The sequence below is a fragment of the Vicugna pacos genome, chromosome 16, assembly GCF_048564905.1.
Source record: "Vicugna pacos chromosome 16, VicPac4, whole genome shotgun sequence".
Classification (NCBI taxonomy): domain Eukaryota; kingdom Metazoa; phylum Chordata; class Mammalia; order Artiodactyla; family Camelidae; genus Vicugna; species Vicugna pacos.
In genome coordinates, this window is record NC_133002.1 from 15,524,985 (window position 1) to 15,549,309 (window position 24,325).

Sequence of the window (24,325 nt, forward strand, 5' to 3'; positions counted from 1 at the left end):
AGTGCGTTCGTGCTGCATCAGAAAAATAGATGCCCAAGAGTGGCGTTCACGGTGAGAAGTAGGGCTAAGCACAGACCCCTACACATGGCCCTGAGGAGGACACGGTCTTGCCCAAGGCCCTGGCTGTGACCCGTCTGCCTGCTGAGTGCAGCAGAGAGCAATGAGTACTTGTGGAGGAGCAGGCAGTGCGGATCAACATCACAATGTCGGGAGACAAGTAACGCTTCCTCTCAAAGATTCTGCAGAATGTTGAGCCCGAAAGGGAGTCAAGGGGAAGCTAACTGCTGTTATGAGAACAAAGGCTGTCCCAGTGGCAGACAGTAGGCTCTGTGATGGTAACAAAATAATAGTCGTGTGCTAGTGATGTGGGTGGTGATGGTGGTGGTGGTGGAGATGGTGGTGATGGTGGAGACGGTGGTGATGGTGGTGGTGATGGTGATGGAGATGGTGGTGATGGTGGTGGTGATGGTGGTGATGATGGTGGTGATGGTGATGGAGATAGAGGTGATGATGGCGATGGTGATGGTGGTGGTAGTTGTAATGGTGATAGCAGTTACATTTATCAAGCTCTCCTTAAATATCAGATATTGTATTATAATGAAACTTACACATACTGTCTCTTTTAAACCTTACGACAACCCAGGAGCCCAGAAGCTGTCATTACTGCCATTTTACCAATGCAGAAATGGAGGCTTCCTAAAGGTGCCCTCTTGCCCAAATTTAACGTGCAAAAGCTAAAATGGGAGTGACAATAAGGGCCAGCCCTAACAAAGTGCTCACTCTGTGCCTGGCACCCTGCTTGGCATTTTCTCTAATCCTCATGAGATCTTGATTAGGCAAATATCGTTGCAGATACAGAAACAGAAGCACAAGAGGTAAGTAGCGTTTTGCTCAAAGGTCTGTAAGCAGCAGGGCCAAGAATGAACCCAGAGCCCACGTGTGGCCACCAAACCGTGTTCTCTCAGCATATATTCCACGGGGAGTTGACTCTTCAGAGTGAGCCTGATTCTTTGTGAGATTTCATGACAACTTACTGGCTTTCCTGGTGCTTCCCTTGAGAAATTGTTGCAGTTTCTGACTTTAAAAGCTGCAGGGAACGTGAGGTCCCAGCATCCAGTTGCATCAAAGAGCTGCATGTGTTTGCTCTTCTTCTCCTTTCCACATTTGGCACATGAAACTGCGCCTGTCCAGTCCAAATTCCATCCTAATTGACCGACTGAAACAGGATTCTGTTTCAAGTGTGCTTTGTAATTGAGCACTCTTCTCCGACTGTAGCTTCAGGTCATCCATATAAAAGAGAAGACGAATCTTGACGTCTTATCTCTTTCTGAGAGTCACCATAATTTGGCTTATTTCGCATCCCACTTGAGTGGGTTCAAAGCTAAGCTAAATTACAAAGCGTTCCAGCTGTCGCTGGGGACGATGCCTGTGTGTACATCCGTCTGGGAAGGACTGGTTCCTGTGCAGGCGTCTGTATCTTACAGATATCAGATGCCGCTGGGATGGGTGAGGCGGGGCTCCCCTGGACTGCACGGTTATTTTTATAAGTGAACTTCTTATTAGATAACCCGTCTGCCTTGGCAAGGTCAAGTAATCTGAAACAACACAGCTGGGGGTCATTTTCAGCAGCAAAATCACCAACAAAAAGCACAAGAACATGAAAACGTGGCACTAAGCAGACTGGGGGAAGGACGCCTGCGGCGGGGCGGAGGCAGGGAGGCGGGCGCCGCCCTGCGCGGCCTCAGGCGGGGAAGTGCTGGACGGGCAGCTCGGGTTTTCTCCTCCGCGTGTGTCTGCCAGTGACCAAGGGAGCACCGTGCGTGTCGATCTGTGGTTGCAAATAAAATGTTATCGAGAAGGCGAATTCTCCAGTACGGCATCGGGAAATAACGAGGACGGCCTGTAAATGCCATACACGACGGGGTCCCTCGGAACGACCTCTTTCACGAAACACGATGTTCTCAAGGCGCACGTGGGCCGTACCGTGTGTCAGAACCTCGTTCCTTCTTACTGTCGAGTAATATTCCAAGAGCTGTTGTGAATAATGCTGTTACGCACATTTACGTGCAAGGACCCGTGTGGACATGTGTTTTCACTTCTCCTGGGTGTATGACTCGGAGCAGAGTTTCTGGATCATGTGGAAACTCTGCGTTTAGCCCTCTGAGAAACTGCTAGACCGTTTCCCAAAGCAGCTGCAATGTTTTACATTCCAGGTAGCAACGTAAGAAGATTCCGTTTTTTTCACATCCTTGCTAACATTTTTAATCTAACTTTTTGATTATAGCCATCCTACTGAGCATGAAGTGGTACCTCACTGTGGTTTTAACTTCCATTTCCCTAGTGACTGATGAAGGGAAGTCTGGGTGCGCTGTATGCCTGTACTGGCCGTTCGTGTATCTTCTTTGGAGAAACGTCTACTCAGATCCTTTAGGCTGAAGTTCTTAACCTTTTTGTGTCCTACACCCCTCAGGCAGCCTAGTGAAACTTACGGACTCCTTCTCAGAATAAATCTAATTACAAAGCAAACCCATTATATTGAAATAGAGTTATTAAAAACATTTTAGAAACTATTTTTGTCATATAATCATTTTAAACCTCGTAACTAACGTTAAATAAAATTAAGAGGCAGATTTAATAACGCATAATCTGAAGGGAGGGAGGAGCAGGAACAATGGAGATACTGCACCAACTGTGAAAAAACACAAAAATATATTTAATTTAGATTGGCGGCAGAATCACAGCACTGACACAACTAAACAGTATTACTCACCAATATGACTAAGGTTAGCTACCTGTACTCATAACTGAAGGAAATGCTACATTTCAGCTAGAAGTTAATGGGGACAAATGGTGTAATTCGCAAGCCTTTAGAATTCTATCTGTGCTCCCCTGGGGGTCCGCAGGTGAGACACTTCTAGAGAAGGACACAGGCTCTTGCACCCGGGGAGGACCGGGGAAGGAACACCCCGGCCTCTCTCTCCCCGTTCACCCTCCGGTCTCCTGCAGTGCTCTCCATGGATGGGACCAGCTGGAAGACAGAGGGCCAAGGGGTCTGTAGGGGTTAGACCCCTGCAGGGAAGGAGCGGGGAGGGGGGAGGAGGGGGTGGAAGCAGGGAGGTACCAGAGCGACGCTGAGGGGGAGAGAGCAGCGCTCTGGAGAAGAGCAGAGTGTGCAGACGTGGAGATGGAACCCTTTTGAGGAGTGAAAAGGAGTTGGCTTGAGTCTAGACAGGACAGGACCAGGGGAAGGTTTTGTTTTCAGCCCCCTCCCTCTGACTTACCTATTATTTTAGTGAATTTGGTAAATAGGCAATCCATGCTCAGACAATACAAAGGTACAGAAGGGCACAGAATGACAAGTGAGTCTTATTTCTTCTCAGCCTCCTACCTGTCCATTTCCGCTTCTGAGGGACAAACAAAGGCATTGGTTTCTTGTTAATACTTTCAAGAATGTTTTATGAATTTCCAAGAATATGAATGTGTGTTTCCCTACAGGAGGCGATACCTTATATTCCATTATGACTTTCATTACTTAACTATGTATCTTCAATTTTACTACTTAACCAAATTTCTTTAAGGTCTTTCCATTCTTTTTAATGGCCAATCTGAGAGCTGCAAAAATGGCACTATAATTTTAGTTCTCTTATTATAAGCAATGTTAAGCTTCTTCTGGTGTATTTCAGAGCATCTCTATTTAGTATTCTGTGAACAATCTGCTTACGTGTTTGTAAATTTTTCTTATTGCTTTGCCAGAACTTTTTACATATGATGCAAATTAGCCCTTTATGTTATGACCTATGACTTACAAATAAGTTTTTCCCGGTTTGGCATTTTTCTTTAGGCTGTCTATGTTTTTGTTTTCTTTTGTTTTGATATTTTGTCATTCAGGCTTTTCCTTTTTGGAGAAGGCCATGTTTATAAATAATTTTTTTAATGGCTGCTAGGTTTTATGTAATATTTCTAGGAAGGTCTTATTCATTCTATGAAAAAAAGCCTCGTGTTTTAATTTAGTCCTTCTATGAGTTCCTTTTACATATTTCAAATTTTTGTTCATCTGCAATTTACTTTTGTGATAAAGTGTAAGTTAGAGATCAAAAATTTCTTTCTTTTTTTCCAAATGGCTATTCATTTTCCCCAACATGACTTATTTTGCAATCTGTCTTTTTTCCCCTCATTGCTCTAAAGTGTCATCTTCATCATATACTAACTTTCCAAATGTATTTGGATTTATTTTTAGACTTCCCACTCATTTATCTGCCTGCTCACTGCTGTCCTGGTACCACAACATTTCAATATAAGTTTCTGTAACATACATGTAATTAATATCTGGAAAACCCAGCAGCTTCTCTTTCAGGACTTTGTTGCCTGTTCTTGCTCAGAGGGAAACTTCCAAGAGGACCGATCGCTAGACAGTGTGATTAGCCTCACTCCATCCTCAGGTCCTAAAGTCTAATTTTCCTCTTTGGTTCTGCCCACCACTGGCTGCTTCCAGGAATTACTGGATGCCGGTCGTGGACACCCGGCCCTGCTTTGGATCTGCTTTCCCGTGCCTTTACTGACCCTTCCTGGACTCTGGGACGAGGGGTTGGACAGATGATTCGCGGTCGAGCTAGGACTCGATGTATCCCTGACTCCAGTTCTGGACTTACTACTGTTATCACTACTATGTGATGGCGACGTCTACAATTCCTGCCAATGTCCTCGTCCCCACCCCCTCTGCTCCCATTAAAACGCAGTGAGCCAGGCACTGTGCTAGGTATGTTAAATACACTGCCCATCTCGTCCCCACACAGCGCCCGGAGGAGGAGGAAAGCGACGCTCTACCCACACCTAGCTGCCGGCGTCACCACCAAGCGCCGTCCGCCCCCCAACACGTCCCCGTTTTTGGCTTCTTCCCAGCTTCTGACCAGGAGCCCAGGCACTCAGACTTCCTAGTGCCACAGCAGACAGATGGCTGCATGAGCGTGTTTTTATTTCCCACGTTGTAAATTGCACCAAAATAGTTTTAATACAATTTACAATGTGTCTGACAAGAAAACAGGGGTGCTTGCTGCCAAATGCTGGCTTTTAATTGAACCTCTACTAGAGTTCAGGGCACAATAAATAGCTCTACCCTCGGGGGGCATAAGGCAACAGCAGAGGCATCTGAGAATGTCTCCCGGGATGGCCAGAGGGCACAGGAGCACAGGTTTCTGGACGCCTCCATCACTCTGGTTATTTTTAGAAATACCTCTTAAAGGACCACTGCTGGGGAGTCGATGGATTCATGGCCACTGTTGACAGCAGACAAGTAACAAAGCACGCGATCTGGGGTGGGGGGGCGTTGCCCTGACGAAGAGGAGAGACGAGCCGTTCTCCGAGTCTGGAGGCAGCACAGGCAGATTTGTTTGATCGAGGGAGACAGACAGCGGAGGCGATAACCTCAGTTTTCCTGATGAAGTGGGAGACAAGGCCCTCTTCTAAAAGTGGGAAGTTAGCTTTCGGGAGAGGGCCTGGGGCGAGTGTCAGCGTTCTTTAGACCACCAGCAGAAGCAGGATAAGGAGGCGGCACACAGGGGCTCGCTGAATATCCAGTTGAACTTGGGGTCCAGAAGTGCGACTGGTCAGTTAATATTCTATTTCAGGGCTGCTCAGTGGCACCAGACCTGGAGCTGAGGAGGCGGATGGTGGGGTTGCCATGCGGGTTTAGTGGAAGAACAGGGTGCAAGGGAATAGGCGATGGTGAATGAATGTTTCCGGTGTCACAGTGTTGTCTAGGCAGGCTCGGGAAGCAAGAAACAGTCCTGGGGCCGTAGGGGAGTCCTAGGACTTTTTTTAAAAAGGGAGGATAAGTCAGAAGAGTTCGTCTAGAGGCAACCCGAGAAAACACCTGTTGTCCACCTGCCTCGTGGAGTCACTGTCAGGTGTAAACGCGTCAATTCCCACACAGACGTCTGACCGCTGCCTGGCACATGGGAGGAGCCTGTAAAGGCTGGCTGTGCGGACCGATGCTGCGGGTGTCCCACACCATCCCCTGGTCTCCTCTGACTTTGGCTGCAGGGTGCATGTCCCCTGGGCAGGTCCACGGCCTCTCACCTCCCACTCAAGGGCTGGCTGGGTCTTTTCTACAAAACAGTAAGAATTAGCTCATCTCGTGCCTGGGTGCCGCTGGGAACCGGAGGGCCTCCTGGAATCGCATGTGAACCGCCCAGCCTCGTGCTTTTCGGCTGGAGGTGCACCCTGGCGGGCTCCTCAACGAATCTCCAGCAGGGCTGATCCGAGCTGCTCCTGGGGTGACCAGTCAACATCACACGCCCTGTTGGCTTTCTCCGTTTGTCTGTCTCTCTCTGTTCCTTCCCTGCTGCTTCCTGGGGTCACATTCCACATAATCCCCTTACACCCACCTCCACGTCTCATGCTGTTTTGGGGATGGGGTAAGGCAAACTGAGACCCCTAGGAGTGTCACTATTATTGATACTTATGTTATTTACTATTATCGATACTTATGTTATTTACTATTATCATTCTCTTTTCCAGGCATGTAGAAATTAGCACAAAATTTCTGATTTCTGGCCAGAAAAGAACTTAAGTCTGAACATCCAAAAGGCTCACAAAGTCTCAAGCAAAATTACTGAAAGTGACCAGCCAGTAGACAGATCCTAGCGAGCTTTGCAAGATCAAGGAAAAAAAAAACCAAGAGGCATCTGGGTAGAAAAGCCTGCTGACCATGTAGGAACAAACCTTAAACTGTTTTCAAAATTCGCCTCTGCAACACGGCAACCACGGATCCAGGCATAAAGAAAATTCAGTTCCGATGATTGTTTTATATACACGGTTACAAAACCGAATGGGCTTGTAAAAGCAACCCTTGAAAGAAGGATTGTGCTCTGATTATAATAATGCGGGTCTACTGTGCGGTCACACGAAAGCAGAAGCCAAGAGACCAACGACAGGAGAAAACGCATTTCCTCATTGCTCCCTGGGGGGGCGGGGGTGATTTATTCTTAACAAAGATAACTAGTGAAATTTATGTTCGGGATGTAGTTTCTCAACCTCAAAATAAGAACTCGTTGAGATAAAAGCAGGCTGTATACTTTCCAAATCCTAAAGAGAAGGGTAAAGAAAACAAGTTCCACATATCAGACCCGCTCATCAAGGCACTGACGTCCTCGGTCTCTGAGCTTCTCTCCGGGGACTCCTGTGACCAGTCGTCTGCCTGGATCTTAGCATCACCTCCGACGTCACTGACGCAAGGCCCCCGTCTTGACCAGTTTCCTCCCTCTCCAGCTCAGCCTTTTCATTCCCGATCTTGTGGTGACCTCCAGCCCTTTACCTTCTGTTTTCGCTCTCTGTCCGTCGCTCTGTTACCTATCCCCCTTAGGCGTCAGGGCCATCATTTCAGCGACCCTCCTGCCAGCCCCCTAATCTCCCCCACCCCTTTGGGCTTTTGTCAAACCCCACCCAGCTGACCTCTGGTCCCAGGGCAACCCACTGCTCTCTTCCTCCCCACAGTCTCTCAGCAGACTTTTTTTTCACAGAGACTAGACACAATGAGACAAGAATCCTTCAAGAATGCTGCTCTCAAACCCTCAGCAATCCTGCTATGGACCAGACCACTACACCTGCGTTAGCGCCTGCCCGGTCTTCCTTCTCGCCTGTTACCTGGAGAAGCTGCTTCTCTTCCCGATGGAAACCGGTCCCTCAAGCGTGCTTTGGGCTCCCTCCCTCCCTCCTTCTTGGGAACATTATATACTATGCATTGTCTTGTATCTCCCCCAAATGCCCAATCTCTTTCTCTCCATCTCATCAGTTGTTCGACTTGTGAACATTGTTTAAAAGTTCCATTCTATTCAAAACATGTTCTCACCCCCCCAGATTTCATTAGGAGTTTTCTGAACTTACTGTGTCGACCGACTGACCTCCCACCCATCTTCCAGCCCGCTTCAGCTTGGCTTCTGTTCCCATCCATCCACAATGACAGCTCTCAGATCAGGGGCAGCCTCCATGACGGCAGATCCGTGGCCAAGTTTTTATGCCCATTCTGCTGTACTTCTCAGTGACACTAACACTCTGCTCCCCATCCCGGTGTGTGGTTCCTCCACCCACACACACACATCACCAAGCAACTCTTGGATGCTGGCTGGATGTCCTACAGTTTAACTCAGCTGACACCCCTTACCTGGAAGAAGCATCAGATTCCACAGGTTAAGGGCACAGTCTCCCCGGGCGGCCTCCCCCCACCTCAGACACCAGCTGCAGATCCAGGCTGTCCCCTGGGCTTCTGACCAACAGGCCACAGCAGGACGTTCCAGTGGCGCCCTCCCTGGGTGTGATTAGATTGTAGAGCAGCTCAGAGGACTCAGAGGGGCATTTTACTTACTAGATCACTGGTTTGTTATGAAAGGATTCAACCTGGGAACAGCCAGACGGGAGGGAAGCATGGGGAAAGGTGTGGGGACAGACACAGAGCCTCCCTGCCCTCTCTGAGCTGCGGCTCTCCCCAGGTCCAGCCCAGGGTCTCCCCGGACCCTGCACTTCGGGGGTCTTCAGGAGGCGTTATGACACAGGCACAACTGATTAAATCACCTGCCAGCCCCTCCGCCCCTCCTGGAGGTCAGGGGTGGGACTGAAAGTTCCTGCGCTCTAATCTCCAATCGCCTGCGGTTCCCCTGGTGACCATCCTTAGGTGCTCTCCAAAGTCACCTCATTAACACAATGAAAGACGCCTTCACAGCACTCATCTCTTAGGAAATTCCAAGGGTTGCAAGGGCTCTGTGCCAGAAACAGGGGTGGAGACCGAATGTGTGTTTCTTACTGTAAGTCACAACGCCCCAGACGCCTGACGCTCCTGACTGCGCCTGTCTGTTCTTGTCCCTTGCCCTCTCTGACGCTCTAATCTCGTTTTTCCATCCTTCTCTGCCCTCACCATCTCTGTCTCCTCTTGGGCTCGCCTCTTCTTTCCCTGCCTTTTCTACATTTTGGACTTAAGTCCTTTGTATTCACTTTTGGTTGTGCAACAAAATCATCTGGGAGTTTTTAATAGCTACTGACGCTTCGGTCTCACCCCAAACTGTTTGAAAATGAATTTCTGAGGGCAAAACGCAGCCATGTGTATTATAAAAAGTACCCAAGAGAGTTATCTGGCTGCACTGCCGGTGGGAACGCAAAATGGTACAACCTCTATGGTAGGGAATTTAACAACATCCAACGAAACGACATGCCTGGTTACCCTTCAACCCAGGAACACTGCTTCTAGGAACTTACCCTGAAGACACACACCCAGCAATACAAAACATCGTGCATTTATGAAAGCGTTTATGAAAGCGTTCTCTTACGTTGTCTTCTCGAAATGCTGTATTTCGGGCGTTGCGGTTAGGTCTGCGATCCATTCTGACAAGCACTTCACACACGGCGAGCGGAGTGGATTATGGTTGTTTTGCGCATGGGTGTCCCGTTGTTCCAGCACCACTGCATGGAAGGACTAGTCCTTCCCGCTGAATCGTCTTTGCACCTTTGCTGAAAGTCAATTTTCTGTACATGGACGGGCTTATTTCTGGACTCTCTGTTCTGTCTGTCTGTCTGGTTACCAATACCGCACTGTCTTGCTAAGTGTAGCTTTGTCATAAATCCTGACACCAGGTTGTTCTCTGACATCGTTCTTCTTTGTCAAAGTTGTTCTGGCGACTCCGGTCCTTAGTATTTCTATAGGGTTTTCACATCTGCTCGTCAGTTTCTATAAAAACATCTGCTGGGATTTTTCTTGGGCGTGTGCTGAACCTATGGGTCTGTTTGGGGAGAACTGACGTCTTAACAATGTGTCCATTTATTTAGGTCATCTTTAATTTCTCTCAGCAAGCAGTTTTTAGTATAAACTTCTTGCACTTATTCTCAGATTTATCCCTAAGTATTTCATTTTTTTGGATGATGTTTTAAAGGATGTGTTTTTAATTTCACTTTTGATTGCTCGTGGCTAATATACAGAAACACAATGGATTTCTGTATATTGAGCGTACATCCTGCAACTTTGATAAAGCACTAGCAGCTCTATGTAAAGTTCACTGAATTTTCTGCGTAGATGATCGTGTTGCCCATTAATAAAGACAGAGTGGCTTCCTTCAGTACAATATAAAACTTTTTTTTATTTGTTGGTTTGTTTTGTGTTTGCTCTTATTGCACTGGCTCCAAGTTCCAGCGCCACAGTGAACAGAAATGATGAGGCTGGAAATTGCAAATGTAGACTCTTGAAGAAAATGGAGCATCAAAGATGGATAAGGAAAAAAAGGGGAGAACTTGAAAGATCAAAGAAGGTGTTCTCTAGAGTGGCAGCATCAGATAACTGGATCTCCTGTAACCACTCTGCTGGTAAGTCTCTAAAAGATGGTATTGTTACTATTTGGTAAGTAAGAGCTTTTGATTTGGAGAACACTCTCCAGGTCTTTAAAAAGGGGAGGAGACTATTACAATCTCAAAACAAGAATGCTAGCATTTATAAGCTTTGATTCACTTCAAGTCATGTTGCCAAAAGAGAAAAAAAAAATCAACCCTTTAAACCTGACTTCATAAATAGTCTGTCTGCACAGCCATGGATCCAGGTGGCCACGAGTGCATGTTCACGTCCTTGGTGAAGAATGGAATGTGAGAAAGTTGGAGGAATTTCAGGTTGGAAGAGTTTTTGGCGAATACTAGGTCTAGTTACACCTGTCACCACACATAGTTAACATCGTGTGTGTGTGTGTGAGATGAGAACCTGTAAGACCCACTCTCTTAGCAGTGTTTTAATAGCGTGGTACTGTTACCTAAAGTCCCCGTGCTGCACAGCATGGCCCCAGGACTTACCTACCCTGACACTGGAGCTTGTGCCTTTCAACCACCTTACTCATTTCATCTACTCTCATTCAGTTTGACTCTCTCTGCTTACATTTAGGGAACTGAAGTCCAGAGAGTTAAAATGACTTTTTTTTTTTAATCCCTACCTGTGAGATAAGGAAATCCAGGATTAAAGAAGTTTAACTTGTTCAGTGTCCAACTGGGACTCAAATTTGGGTCTCCCTGACTCTAGATCTCACGAGGGAGACCCTTCATTGCTGTCACTTGAATGTCAGCCGGAGGATGAAAGTCCTACCGAGGCTGGAGCCCTGGGGGAGACAGGCTTGACGGAGGGGGTGCAGGTGGGGGATGAGTCCTGAAGGAGGGTAGGATTCAGATCAGCAAACGGGAGAGCCCAGGGATGAAGGCGTGGCATAAGCAAAAAGGGAGTGGCATCCTTTTTGGTGATTAAAAAGTAACTCTTACGATACTGGGATGTCTTTGATGCACGTTTGGCACTCCTCGAATGCTCGATGAATGAATGAGCAAATGAACGAATGAAGAGACAGCCCCATGGGAAGGCACGGAAAGGCGGGGACATGTTAACCATGGACTTAAGCGGAAGCAGCCAGCGAGCTCTCGCGAGTAGAGGCGACCACGCCCAGTGAAGGCTCTGGGCCTCTGTCCCGCCGTGCTGCAGAGCCCTCCCTGCCCATCTCAGAACGAGGCGTCAACTCCCATGGAGCCTGGCCCTGGCTTCTGCACCCACGGAAGCAGCTGTCACTCTGCAGTATCCAGCCCTGTTTCACAACAGTGGACATAAACCATGGGCTATGAGCACAGCCCAGCTACGGAACGCCCCCTTTTCTTTCCTGGTAGCCAGTTGGACTGAATCAAAGTGACAAGCCAAGTCTATGTGGGTGGCCACGAGACCATTCCTTTGGGCACAGGTGTTTGCCGGAGGCTAGCGTGTGATCTGGGGGTGGAGATGGGGAGCTGCAGAAGGCCTTTCAAGGGAGCAGAATGCAAGCCCGCACTCCTGAAAAACCACAGGCTTCAGAGGGAACCATATTCAATACCTTGTAACAGCCTGTAATGAAACAGAATATGGAAAGGAACACACACGCATAGCGGAATCACTGTGCCGTACACCTGAAGTTAACACAGCCCTGTAAACCGGCTCGACTTCAGTTAAGGCAAAAAAGACCGCGGGCTTCAGGGAACGCAGAACGAGCTCCTCCCCTCCACGGATATTCATGAAACGTGCAGCACCGCCAAATTGCTTCCACACTGTAACGCCGTGGCAGGATCACTGGTTACGTGCAGGTAACGTGAGCCGGGTGGTTCGCGCCAGGTGGACCCCGCGGGAGACGCACGTGAAGACGGCGGCTTGGCCATCCGGTTACGTAAGTCAGGGAGAGGCACCCAGTGTGTGAAACTTAGAAGGCCAGTGGGCTTCGTATCTGGCTTCTGTTCTCCGTCTGCGCCCTCAAGACGCGCCCGCAGCTGAGCCGTGACCAGTGTGGTGCCCTTTGGGTGGCAAGCAGGGCCCGGCGCCGCAGCCAGGCTCGGTTCTTCTCCCACTGACTCCACCTAGGTTTTCCACGGAATGGGGAGCAGGAAGGCGGCGCGAGTGGAGTATTTCAGGGAAACTCCTCCTTGACCCTCAGGGTGAGGCTGTTATTTTCATGCACGTTAGGAGGAGAGATCTGACCCCTGGCAGGACAGGGGATTTCATGTCCTTTATGGTTTTTTTCTCCACTCATAAAAAAGATACAGACTCTTGGCAGAAAATTTAGAAGACTAGGAAATGTATAAATTATAAATAAATCTATCCACAATCCCACCACAGAGACAAAAATACAGTTAACATTTTACGAGTATTTCCTAATAGACACTGTGAGAACATGTATATAAGTGCACACACACACATGTACATAGAAACACATTTTTCCCTTTTTTTTTTTTTTGCAGGATCAGAATTGTATTGTGTTTATTTTTTATACTGCCTTTCCCATCACATGTGATTCTATGGACATTTCCCCATGCCTTTAAACATTCCACAGGATAAATCATTCTAAATGGCTGTAATACACCGTATAAATGTCCTGTAACTTATTTAACTATTTCCATGTCGCTGAACACTCAGGACACCTCCTGTTTTCTCCCTTATCAGTGATGAGGCATGACTAACCTCGTGTGTTCATCTTCACGCACACACTTGGTTTCCTGAATTATTCTCAGCCCGAGAACCTGTATAGGGGGAAATACTTTCATCACAGCTTAAACACTGCTTGGGGTCTGGTTTTAATTACGGCTCCAGATGCATATGGAGATGAGAGTGACACTTTGTGAGTGAAACCACAAGCCTCCGCGATGTTGGGGGTGACGCCTAGACTTGGGTGAGGCGGTTCTCGAGGTGGATGCTCAGGCTGCCCGGTGGTTGTGGTTTTTCCCTCCAGCAGCAAAAAGAGAGGGGGGCCCATGCCCTCTGTCCCCCGGTCTTGCTGTCTCACAGGCACCCAGCGGGCAGGAGAATGCCTCCCTCCCCGCCCATTCCTTCCTCCAGGACTGTTCACGCCTTCGCAGCATCACTGTCAGGTCAAAAAAGTTCCACATCCTTAGGTTTTGTCCAAGGACCGTGGCTTATCTCCTGAAGGAAAATAAGCAGATTTGTTTTTCCTCTTTGCTGGCTGCTGGGAGGCCAAACAATGATGCTGCGATTTGTTCTGCTGAATAGAAACCCTCTCAGATCAGAAGATGGGAACCCAGTGGCTAAGTCCCCTGGTCTCACGATACACAGTGCAGAGCGACCCCGAGTACAGGGCGTCCTGCGGGGGCAGCCCAGCACAGCCCTCCGCAAACCCCTCCTGTCCGGAGGCTCCGTTCTCTTTCCAGCCCTGCAAGATTTTCTTCTAGTATTTCTTTGTTAATTCTCTCCTTTCATGTCTTCATTCTCTTTCCTCTGGATGTGAGGCCTCGTGAATTAACCCTCTTGGTCTCCTTTCCTTCTTTCAGTTTTTCTTCTCTCTTCCTTTCTCTTCCCTACGTTTGGAGACTTCCTCAACCATGTGCACATGCCCTCATTGCACTTTAAATTCCCATGTTCATATTTGCACTTGGCAGGCGCCCTTTCTTATTCCTGCCTATTCTTGCTTTAAGAACGCAATGCCGTCTCAACTTCTCTGAGCATACTCACGAGAAGCGGATTTATTTTTTTAAAGTTTTCTTCTATTTTGAACAATTATCTTTATTTCCTTTGGAGTCCGTTTTCTGTCTGTGGGTAGGTCATTCTCTGTCATACTGCATGCTATTTGCTTGGTAGATCTTTCAGTCTGTCCCTGCCTCAGACACAGGGTCTGGGAAGCCTGCCTGGGAGTTGGGTGAGCCTGGTGGGCTTACTGGACCTACTGTGTGGTCGGTCAGGCTTCAAATCAGGGCAGGTGGGCAGAGAGTAGGGGTCCAGTAGTGCCAGAGGGTCTGTGCTCTGGATAGTCAATACTCACCCCAACTGCCCTTCCTCTCTCCGGAGACTAGCTTAATTTTCGGAGAAATACCTTGAGACGTTCAGCCTAGTGGCTGGCTGTTCTTCAGGGGGGTGGGGAAGGCAGCTCTACACCTCTGATCACCACCCTCATGGCAGCCCCAGTCCTCGTTCTTCCACCTGCCTGCCTGAGCTTCCCGGGGCTCCACCACACCCGCTGGCTAACTTCTCAGCTGCGGCCCCTCTGTTTGCACTGTGGGTGTGGAGTTGTCTGCTGTTTCATCCATCAAGGCCTCTCCATCTGCTTTTAATTTCAATTTAATTTTTTACAATCATGAAATATTTTAAGTACATGAAAAATATTAGGACACCCAGGTACCTACCACTCGGCTTTAACACATGTTAACATTTTGCCACCTGTACTTCAGGGTCTGTCAACTTTCTATTTTTCCAGACACGGGTTCAAGCCTTTCACTTACTGAAGCCCCTTACCCTGTTTCCCTCTCTGCTTTGTGTGTGTGATTAAAAAACACCAATGGCATTACTTGTGTGTTTCAAGGGGGAGGAGGGGCAGATATAAGCACTCAGTCTGCCGTCTTGACATAGTAACCCAACCACACTTTTACTATCATAGCTGACATGACATTGATCCAGACAGGCACGTACCAGTTCTCATTTATTTATTTATATTTTGGGGAGGAGGTAATAGGTTTATTTCTTTTCTTCTCTTTCTTTCTTTATTTCAATGGAGATACTGGGGGTTGAACCCAGGACCCCGTGCATACTAAGCACGTGCTCTACCACTGAGCTATGCCCTCCCCCTCATTCACTTTCAATACAAGTCATCCCATCAATTATGTTAAATTCCTACTATGTGCTCAGCATTATTTAAATCTTGGCGAAGGGAATGCAAAAGAAGCAAGAAATGAGGCCCGTGTCAGAGAGTTAGGGAAACAAAATGAACAGGCGTGGGGATCCTTAAAGATTGCACGTGTACGTTCTGCCTGTACGATGCCTTACGCTTTGTGAACTGCCTTCCGAAGGTTTTTGCTTTGTTGTCTAAGACAGCTAAGTCAGAGAGACAGGGACCAGGTTATGAGTCCCATTTTAGAGAGACAAGAAATTGGTGTTGGCCACAGGCGTGGGAGAGGCTTTGTGGCCGAGGGGGGACTTGGGCTGGAATTCGCTGTGTCTCTAATGCCCAGGTGATCGCAAATCCTTGTCTTGTTAATTGTCTCAAAGTGAACATCCTTTTTTAACATAGAAGGAGACTAAACTGAGTTTTTGAGAGCGGGTGAATGTCACAGAGTTACTAATGGAAAATTACTTGAACTAAAGTCGAGTGATTACTTCTTTCCTTCCTTTCCCAATTAAAAAAAATCTTTTTATTAAAAAATTAAGTGAAGGTCAGATTATACAGAGGGTCCGTCTACCACACACGCACCAGACAGTCCCACTGACAGTTGACTGCATGTTTACGGACCAGAAATACAGCAAAACAAGTACGGAATAGAGTCCTGGAATTTGGGGATTTCCATGGATTCTTTTACTAAAGGATCTTTCTATAAGTGAAATAGGGCTTTATTTATGATTATAGAGAAGTTAAAAAAAGCAACACAGCCTCACTGTGAAATATTCAGACACCATGGAACACAGCAAAAAAGAAACTTTCGTCTTTAATCAAGGACTCCGATTTCCAGTCGTGGTGGCCGAGGCTGGATGGACTCTCTCACTGCGGGTGTCTACACACGCCAGACAAATATCAAAACAGTCCTCCTGAAGCCATCGGAGAACTAACAAGGGACTGCAGACCCACCAGGCTGAGATCCAGGGGGAAGACAAAAATCTAGAGGCGAGATTGCCGCACGGGGCTGCTCGCTCTTGGAGACACTGTTTTCTGTGTCTTCCCTTGCTGGAATTTTCTCTCCCTTTATCCCATGTCACAACCTCAAGTGAAACCCTAAAGACATGGTTTGTGGGACGGCAACCCTCTGTGACCTCTGCTGTTAGAACGAGACTCTGTATGCTCTTTACCCCTGAGCAGTGCTTTGGCTTGGCTGGAAATCACACTTCCTCCCAAATCTGAAGACACCTCGTAATTGTTCCCCAGCCTCTGCTGGTGCAGATGTCTAGTCTGAGTCTTGTTCTTGTTGAAAAAATGTTCTGTTCTTTCTTTCAAGGGTTTGAATCTCCTTTTCACTTACGGTCTCTAAAATAATGAAGGGCGGGGTGTGGTTTTAATGAAATGTAGGGCGCTTCTCCATCTTGTTACTGTGCCGTTCAGTTCTGGGAAATACACTTACGTTATTTCTTTGCCAGGTACCAGGCTGAACGCTCCATCTGTACCATCTATTTTCTTCCTCCCCACAGCCATATAAGACAGGCGTGATTATTGTTCACTTTTTAATGCACAAACAAGGTCCAGAAAGTTTCAGTCACTTAGCCAACATCACACAGCTGGCGAATCATGGAGTCAGCGTCACACCTGAGTCGGTGCGACACTGAAACTGGGGCATGAATCAGAAACGGCTCCAGCCTTCGAGGGGCTTGTGGTGTGCCACGGCGGGTAGAGCCAGAGATAATGATACTTCACACGATAGGGATCGATAAGCTAACTGATAAACCTTTTGGAATTTCGGAGGAGAGAAAGATCAATTCTAGTTTCTGTGGGTTATGCAGGGCTTAACAGAGAACAGGTTCACGGTGGCCTTTGACAACTGGATCGACAGGACTTACACACCTGGGAGGACGGTCGTCCCAGGCGAGCCCTGTCGCACACACACGGCGTGACGCGCGCCGAGAGCCACGTAAGGAATTCACACATTTCTAGTAGCTGAGCTAAAAATGAACAGTAAACAGGTGAAATTAAATGTAATCATAAGTCTTATTTAGCCCAATGTATCAAAAATACTATTATTTCAACACGTAATTCATATAAAAAGTACATTAGTGGGGTATTTTCACACTCTTTTTTGTGTACTAAGCCTTGGAAACCTTAGAACACATCTCAGTTCGATATATAATCCACGTATAAAAACGATAAAAGAGCGACTTTGTTCTCTCTCTCCCACTGTGTCTCTGGGACCTGGTGTGTGCTCTCCCTTCCAGCACACCTCAGTTCAGACGAGCCCCATTCCAGGTGCAGGACAACCCATGTGGCATGGGACAGCTCTGACTGCAGAGCAAAGCAGGGCAGAGACACAGGGGCAGGACAGCTTGGGGTGACTGCAGAGATCCGAGGACACTGGAGTGGAGTTTCTCTGAAGGAGAGCCGAGGGCGACACAGTGGAAATATATGTGGGGCCAGATTATGGGGAGTCTTTGATGCCAGAATAAAGCGTCTCGACTTTAGAAACAGGTGGAGAGGAGCCACCGCTCTGGATGTAATTAGGGAAGGAGACGTCAGCATGAAGGATGGGCAGGCAGTGGAAGGGAGAGTGCAGGAGGGAGACAGAAGGCAGTTGCACCAGTTTCTGTCAGAGATGAAGCTGAGCCGAGGCTGGGGCCCTGGGGCGAGCGTCAGCAGAGCAGGGTTTACAGGCATCGGTGAGGGCGAAGGAGCCTCGGCAGAAGGTGAAAGGGGGCTCCGAGCTTTCCGCCCTGCGTGACTGCGAAGCAGAGCAGTGATACAGGCAGCCACGTCTCCCACCAGCATCACGAGAGATGCCTCTCCTCCCACTCTGGGGATTCAGAATCAGCTTCCGGTCCTCTTCCTTCCTCCCCCTTGGGGGAAAGACGTCTGGTGTCTTGGCCCCTCTCCAGCGGGAAGGAGGGCGGACCATTGAACTCTTAAGAATGTCTCTGCCTTCTGCGGATTTCCAGCCATGCTTCATCTCGCCGGCGCTCCCTGGCCTGAGCATCCCTGGAGCGTCCCTGGGTCTTGGAGTCCCAGCAAGGGCCGCGCCGCCCTTCCCCCTGCTGCTGCGGTTAACGGGGCGCCCGGCCGGCGTCAGACGTGCGGTGGACGCTGTGTTGTTACAAGCCCCCTGCGCCTCTAACTGCTCTAATGAGCCGGAAGTCTGGCGGGGGAGCGGCGGGGATTCGCAGCCTGCACTTGGGAGCCTTCCCCTTGTCGGCGAGGGATCCGCCGGCCTGAGCAGGGCTCTCAGCCCGGCGGCTGCTGATAGCGAGTAACAAGGACCTTGAAAGCCTCTGTGATTAGAACCCAGCGCGATGGCGGGAGCTTTCCTCACCACTGTTTATTTTAGATTGTGGCCGTGCAGGGAGCCCGCTCGGTGTGTGTCAGACATACTTAATAGGGAGATAATTTGGGATAAGAACGTGCCAGATTGCGATGGGGCGAAGGTGGGCGAGAGGGTCTGGACTCGCTCACGTGTTGGACAGCTGTGTGCTTGGCTATCTGGGGAGGAGCTCCTGTGACCCCCGTCTCTAGGACCCCGTTTCCTTCATCCGCTCCCGGTTCCACCCTTAGTTGCACTCAGCGTCCCTCTCTGGGTTCTGGTGGTGCCGCTGCAGTCTCCATCCTTTTCTTCTCCACGGCACCTATTATGTGCCCCATTTGCTGTTCTTCTAGATCTCTGTTCAGCTTCCTTCTCTCTGTTAATTTTGACCTTCCACTGAGTTAACCTGAATTTTCCATTTGCTTTTATCCCTGAGGCACATACATGGGAGAGTCTCTTTTCTCAGGATCTTCCCTGCTTTGTGTACCCTGTGTAGGTAACAATTTGCTCTGTTCCTGCAACCTTGAACACATCATCTCTCCACCTTTTGCTTCTCAATTGTCCTTTGATCCAAAGGGGGAAAAAAATCAGTGCAGAAAGGTCTCCCTGGTGCAAAAGAACTTAGATTAGATTATCTAAAAAAAAGGAAAAAGAAACTGTCCTTAGAGGAGGTGAAAACCCTGAGCAGGAGCCAGACCGTAGCGCTAACGGGGTCAGCGCAGCCGCCGGAGATGTGACTCACGGAACCATGCTTTGCAGTTTGTCCTTTTTTTTTTCTAATTAGTCAGAAATGAATCAGTTCCAAAGGCTGTAGGACTCAAAAGTAGGAGGGAAGAAAAGAAGGCACGTGGTAGGGAGTTTCTCGTCAACGTCGGCCCTGTCACGACACCGGAGCGTTTTCAGTGCTTCCCATGGGACTGTTTATCACAACCACAAAAACGGTCTGCACGGAAAACTCTGCTGCGGCTCGGCTCGCATCAAGTCAGCCGAGGATTAGTGTCCGAGTTCCTTCTCGCAGCATCACCCCCAAACATGAGGGGAAAATCCTAATTGTCCCAGCTCCCTTCTTAATGATCCAATTTGGATCCACTGACCATATCATCATTCAAAGCCTTCCTTAACCTCTTAGTACGCAACTCACAGGGCTTCCAGGATAACGAGTTCCATATGGACCGAGGTCCCCGAGTCGCCCTCATGTTTTTAGGGAAGTTCCAGCGTGAGCTGCTTCGGCCCGACAGGTGCCTTCCGGCCTCCGAATGCCTCCAGGGACCACCGCCCTGTACCCCTGCGCAGTGTTCTCCTTCCCATGCCCCTTGTCACGAGGGGAGGCTGCCCCAGCTGGGCAGGAAGGAGCAATCCTTTCTCAATGGACTGCGAGACTGAGCAGAATCCGGAGCTGTTTCTCATCAGCCCTCGCACTGCTCTCTGCACCCCGGCCCCAGCTCTGTGGGAACAGCTGCAAACAGCACTGGGCTTTGCAGTCTCTGCTGTGCTCTCTGCTGGCCACAGGGCCTTCACACGAGTCACCTGACCTTTCTCAGCCTCAGTTTCTCATCTGTAAAATGGACACAACACCTGCCCAAACGACTTCTCAGAGCCCATGTGAGGAGCAAATGAGGTGAGGGGGCGTGCTGAAAACTGGAGCGTGCTACAGGGAAGCATGGGTGGTTCTGTCTGCAGACCCTGTGAACGTGGCTGTTGCCCCGTCCTCCTGCGGGAGGGGGAAGGCCGGGGTCCTTCATCTGCGCGCCTGTTTCCTCTTGGGGTCTTGGACAGTGGCCTCTGTTGCTTCTCTCTCCCCTGATGCTTACTGGCCTTGGAATGCCCAAGGAGCCTCCACCCCGGGAAACTCTTTCCTCCTTAAGTGCGGGCTGGAATAGTCGACCAAGGCTGATGTTCCAGTCAGTCGGGCATCTCCTGTTCTACCAGCGTTTCTGACCAGTGAAGCTTGGACGACACTGTCAGGTACACTGTGCAGGCTGGGAAGGACTTAAACCAGTGGGGAACGTGGGTAGGGGGCTAACTTCAACAGGAGCATTTTCAGAGAAACCAACAGGGACATCTGTCCAAACAGAGATGGGATAACTGTGCGAGGGAAAACCGGGCACCACGTTCAGTTCCTGGTCCCAGAAGGTGCTTCTCTTTTTAACGAAGTGCCACTTGTTCCGGTTGTAACTCTAGCCCCACACAGTTTCTGTGCTTTATGTCAGTCCTGACACGCTGGGAGGTTGGTATTATCTCGCCTCCCATGTTATAGAAGAAGAAACCGACGTGCAGAGAGGCGGGGCGACGCCTAAGCTTGCCAAGTGGAGAGGCTGGGATTCCAACGCATTTTCGTCAAGCCCCAAAGCCCCGTGTAGCTGCCCAAAGGGACGAGGGCCGAGGTTCCAGCCCTGGCAGTGATGTGCGGACTCTCCCCGGCTCCTGTCACAGCTCCTCAAATGTACGAGAAGTGGCCAGAGGCGGACCGTCCGTATCCGTGCTGGAAGCTGGGGGCATAGCCATCCCAAGTTGAAGACATGGAGGAACCTCTCCAACACAGGCTTTAGCAGGACTGGGGAACCCCTCAGGGAGTGGAGGGAGGCCTGACCACTGCCCCATGTTACCCCAGGGGGCGCAGCCGACAGCGCCAGCAGAGAGCCGTTGCGGCGGGCGGGCGCGGCTGGGTGGGGCTCTCGGTGTCACTGCGGGTTCCTGTAAGACGTTGAACACAGCTCCCTGTGCTAGATGGAAGAAACCTGCTGTTTATCTGCTATATATGCAGTAGTTAGTATTTACAAATCTCTGTAAATCGGGAGTTAGGCCAGTGTTCCTTAACCTGGAATGTGTGTAAGAATCGTATTTTCAAAATGCAGATTCTGATTTGTCGGCCTGAGGTGGGGCCCAAGGTTCTGCATTGCCAGCGGACTCCCAGGCGGTGCTGGTGTGTGAGGTGCTAGGAGGGAGGTCTGAACACTTGAAAAAGCCAAGCACGGGGGCATCTCACCCTGAAGGCACGCTCCAGCCCTAACTCTCCGCCTGCTGTGGCCCCACTCCTCCACCTCGCGCAGGCTGGGGCTGACGTGGGCCTGGCTTCTTGGCGGTGCGGCGTGTCCTGGCATCGCCTGTGTCAGGTCTGGCCCACAGGAGAGGGGCCCCACCAGGCCCTCCTGCAGGGATCTGCTGCCCAGGTCCTTTCCTGTCCCCTCCACCCGGGCCCCCCAGGGCCCCGCACGGCCTGCAGAGCAGTCCGCAGACCTACAGCACACCTCACTTGCCCCGTTGCTTTCTCCTGCTCCGGCCAGTAGAGTCTCAGCCGGGCAAACAGAAAGAGGGAGACGGCTGGCTCGATACAGCTAAGCAGTGCAGATCCCAAATCCGAAACTATCACCACGTTTCTCTCGACACAGGAAACCAGCAGCATCTAATCGCAGGGCAGAGAAAACAAAGACGGAGTTTGTTTGCTTTACATACAGAGCAGAGAAGAAGCCAAAGTGACCTAAGGTGAAGTCTCCGGATTCGCATTTGTTGCTTTCATTTGCCTAATGTAACCCCCCTCCTGCTTATTCGGCGGGGATCTCATTTGTCTGATGTGGTTTCGTCAGAAGCAACAGAAGTGGATGAAGGAGCTAAAGGAAAAGCCGGCTTGTTCTGACTAATTTTGATTTGTTTGCAATGAATGTCCTGAGGTTTTCTTTTTAAATGCATTTTTTCCCCAAAAGGCTGAAATGAACTTGAGAGTTTGAACGTTCTCTAGCCTGGATCAGTTCAGAGCGGATTCTTTCTGGATGTGCTAGTCAGTTAGCAGGTACCTAGCTTCTGATTCCCTGGGGATGCCTGTGACGTCCTGGATCTTTGCCTCGATACTGTGTGGGGTCACTGCGGGCAACTTCATGGATGATGTCTTAGCACAAGAGGGTCACGGTACCGAGCCCTCAGCTTGGTTTTGTATCAGGCCCAACCTCCCGCTAAAGCTCAGATACAACTCAAAAGCGATATTCAGCGGCATCAACAAAACCAGCACGTGTGCGTTTTGAAGAGCTCCGCACGGGGGAACCCGATGCACCGCTAACGTCGGCGCGGGGCATGCGACTCCCCTTCCCATTACTTACTCCACGCAGGGCAGGAGAAAGGGACCCGGAGTGAGGAAACGGATGTATCGTAATTGGCTCGCCTGTTTTCTCACTGTTATTTGGTACAATATTAACATCTCTTTATGTTCCTTGAGCATCTGCCCGACTGTGTTTTCTCAGCAGGGCGGGTGGGAAGGCTGGCGGGATCTCCAAGCGCCTGGCTGGACGTGGGAGTTGGAAGCAGCTATAAATGGGCACATTTGCTTGGCTCACTGGCTAATGACTGAAAGACCGCCAAGAGTAATAACGTTTCGGCTGGATTTCCTTAATGATTGACACAGCTCATTAAGAGAAGCAGCAAACACGACGTCCCCTTGGGAGGGGCTGGGGGCTGGGGTGGTCCGATCACAGACGTGGGGGCCGTGGCTGCAAGGAATGTGGCTTTCACACAATTAGGTGTTTTGAAGGAAGATAGAGCCCAGACAGAGTTGAGTAATTCTGGCTAATTGAGATTTGCATGGGTCAAAGACCAGAGGTCCTGCTGCCGCGAAGGCAGGTGGCATCCATTCTGGATCCCTGGATGAAGGCGGGCCCGTGTGTGCCTCCGGACGGTGAGAAGGGGCGCCTCCCCGACAAAGAACGGCCTTCATGGGAGATGGCCTCCCACCCTCGTCCCAGCTGCTGGCGCTCTGTAGTGGGTCTGGTGGCCTCTAATTTACCCAGGTGGAGTCCCATCTAATAAGTCTCCGCTGCCCTCCTTCCTTACGAGTGAGAACTAATGAGGCATCTCCAGCCCCTTCTGCTGTGCGTCTACCAGGGACGTGCTCCTGTGATGTGGGAAGGCTCAGCGTCCCATGAGAGGGATGTGAGAAAGGGGGGCCACCACGTTAAGCACAGAGGATAAACTTCTGTCTTCCACAGATGTTCCACTTCGGTGTTTCTTTAAACCACCTCCATCTGGCTGCGAGCCCCTACCATCCTACTCTGGTGAGGGGAAACTGAGTCACGGGCATTGGAGATGTGCTCCCTCCCGGGCAGGGATAAGGTCCTGCCAGGCCACGTGGCCCCTTTGTGCGAATCAGGAAAAGGCACCCCTCCTGGAGGAGGTATAGCTGCATCGTGGCGCAAAGCTTGGCGAGCTGAGCGCTGGCTGGATTCCAGCTATTTCTTCCCGCCGTGGCCAGGCGCCCACGTATAGGACACCGATCACCCAGGTACGCACAGTAGCCCTGGAAACCCCATCTTCTATGGCATCAAAGTGTAGAGAGGCCCCTAGACTCATGGACCATCAGTCCCCATAAGATGCCCTTTGTCCCTGCCCCAGGTTCCCTTCGGGTGCTGTGGCCAGAGTCCTCCTGTGTCTCACGGGGGTCCGCTCTGTGCTCTGACTTCCCACTGGAAGACTGCAAAAGCCAGCTCCAGGTTCTGGGAGAAGGCACACCCCTTCCTCTCTAGGGGGGACCCAGCACCCTCTTTCTCTCATCTCGCCATCCTCAGAGGCACTCCTTGTCTCCCTCCGTCTTTTCCGACACTTAGCTTAATCTTGGCAACAACTTCAGGCTTTATAAAAGACAGGAAGGACCACAGCTCTAGATTTTTCCACTTTCTAAAGACCCAGAGGCAAAATGCAACACTAGCTGCCAATTAGAAAGAGAAGAAAAATACAGAGAAAGCAAACGTAAATTAGTATTTCCGTATGTCATCCTGCCTCATTTACCGCGAACACTTGAGTTCCCTGAAGACCGCTATGCACTCTCTTGAGACAAATGAGCAGACAAATGTGCTCCGGCCTCACCCAGACTTTGAAGAACACTTGTTAGTGG

At 49.7% G+C, this 24,325-nt stretch overlaps 1 protein-coding gene across 1 annotated transcript in view; it reads left to right on the plus strand.

The window, feature by feature from the left end:
* The window catches only part of LOC140686021 (heparan sulfate glucosamine 3-O-sulfotransferase 3B1), a 74,464-nt gene extending 67,882 nt beyond the window's left edge, over positions 1–6,582 (plus strand). The window contains exon 3 of the transcript XR_012059438.1: positions 6,517–6,582. The gene's annotated coding sequence lies outside the window, so the exon portion shown is untranslated. The remainder of the gene's footprint in view (positions 1–6,516) is intronic.
* Positions 6,583–24,325: the final 17,743 nt, after the last annotated feature.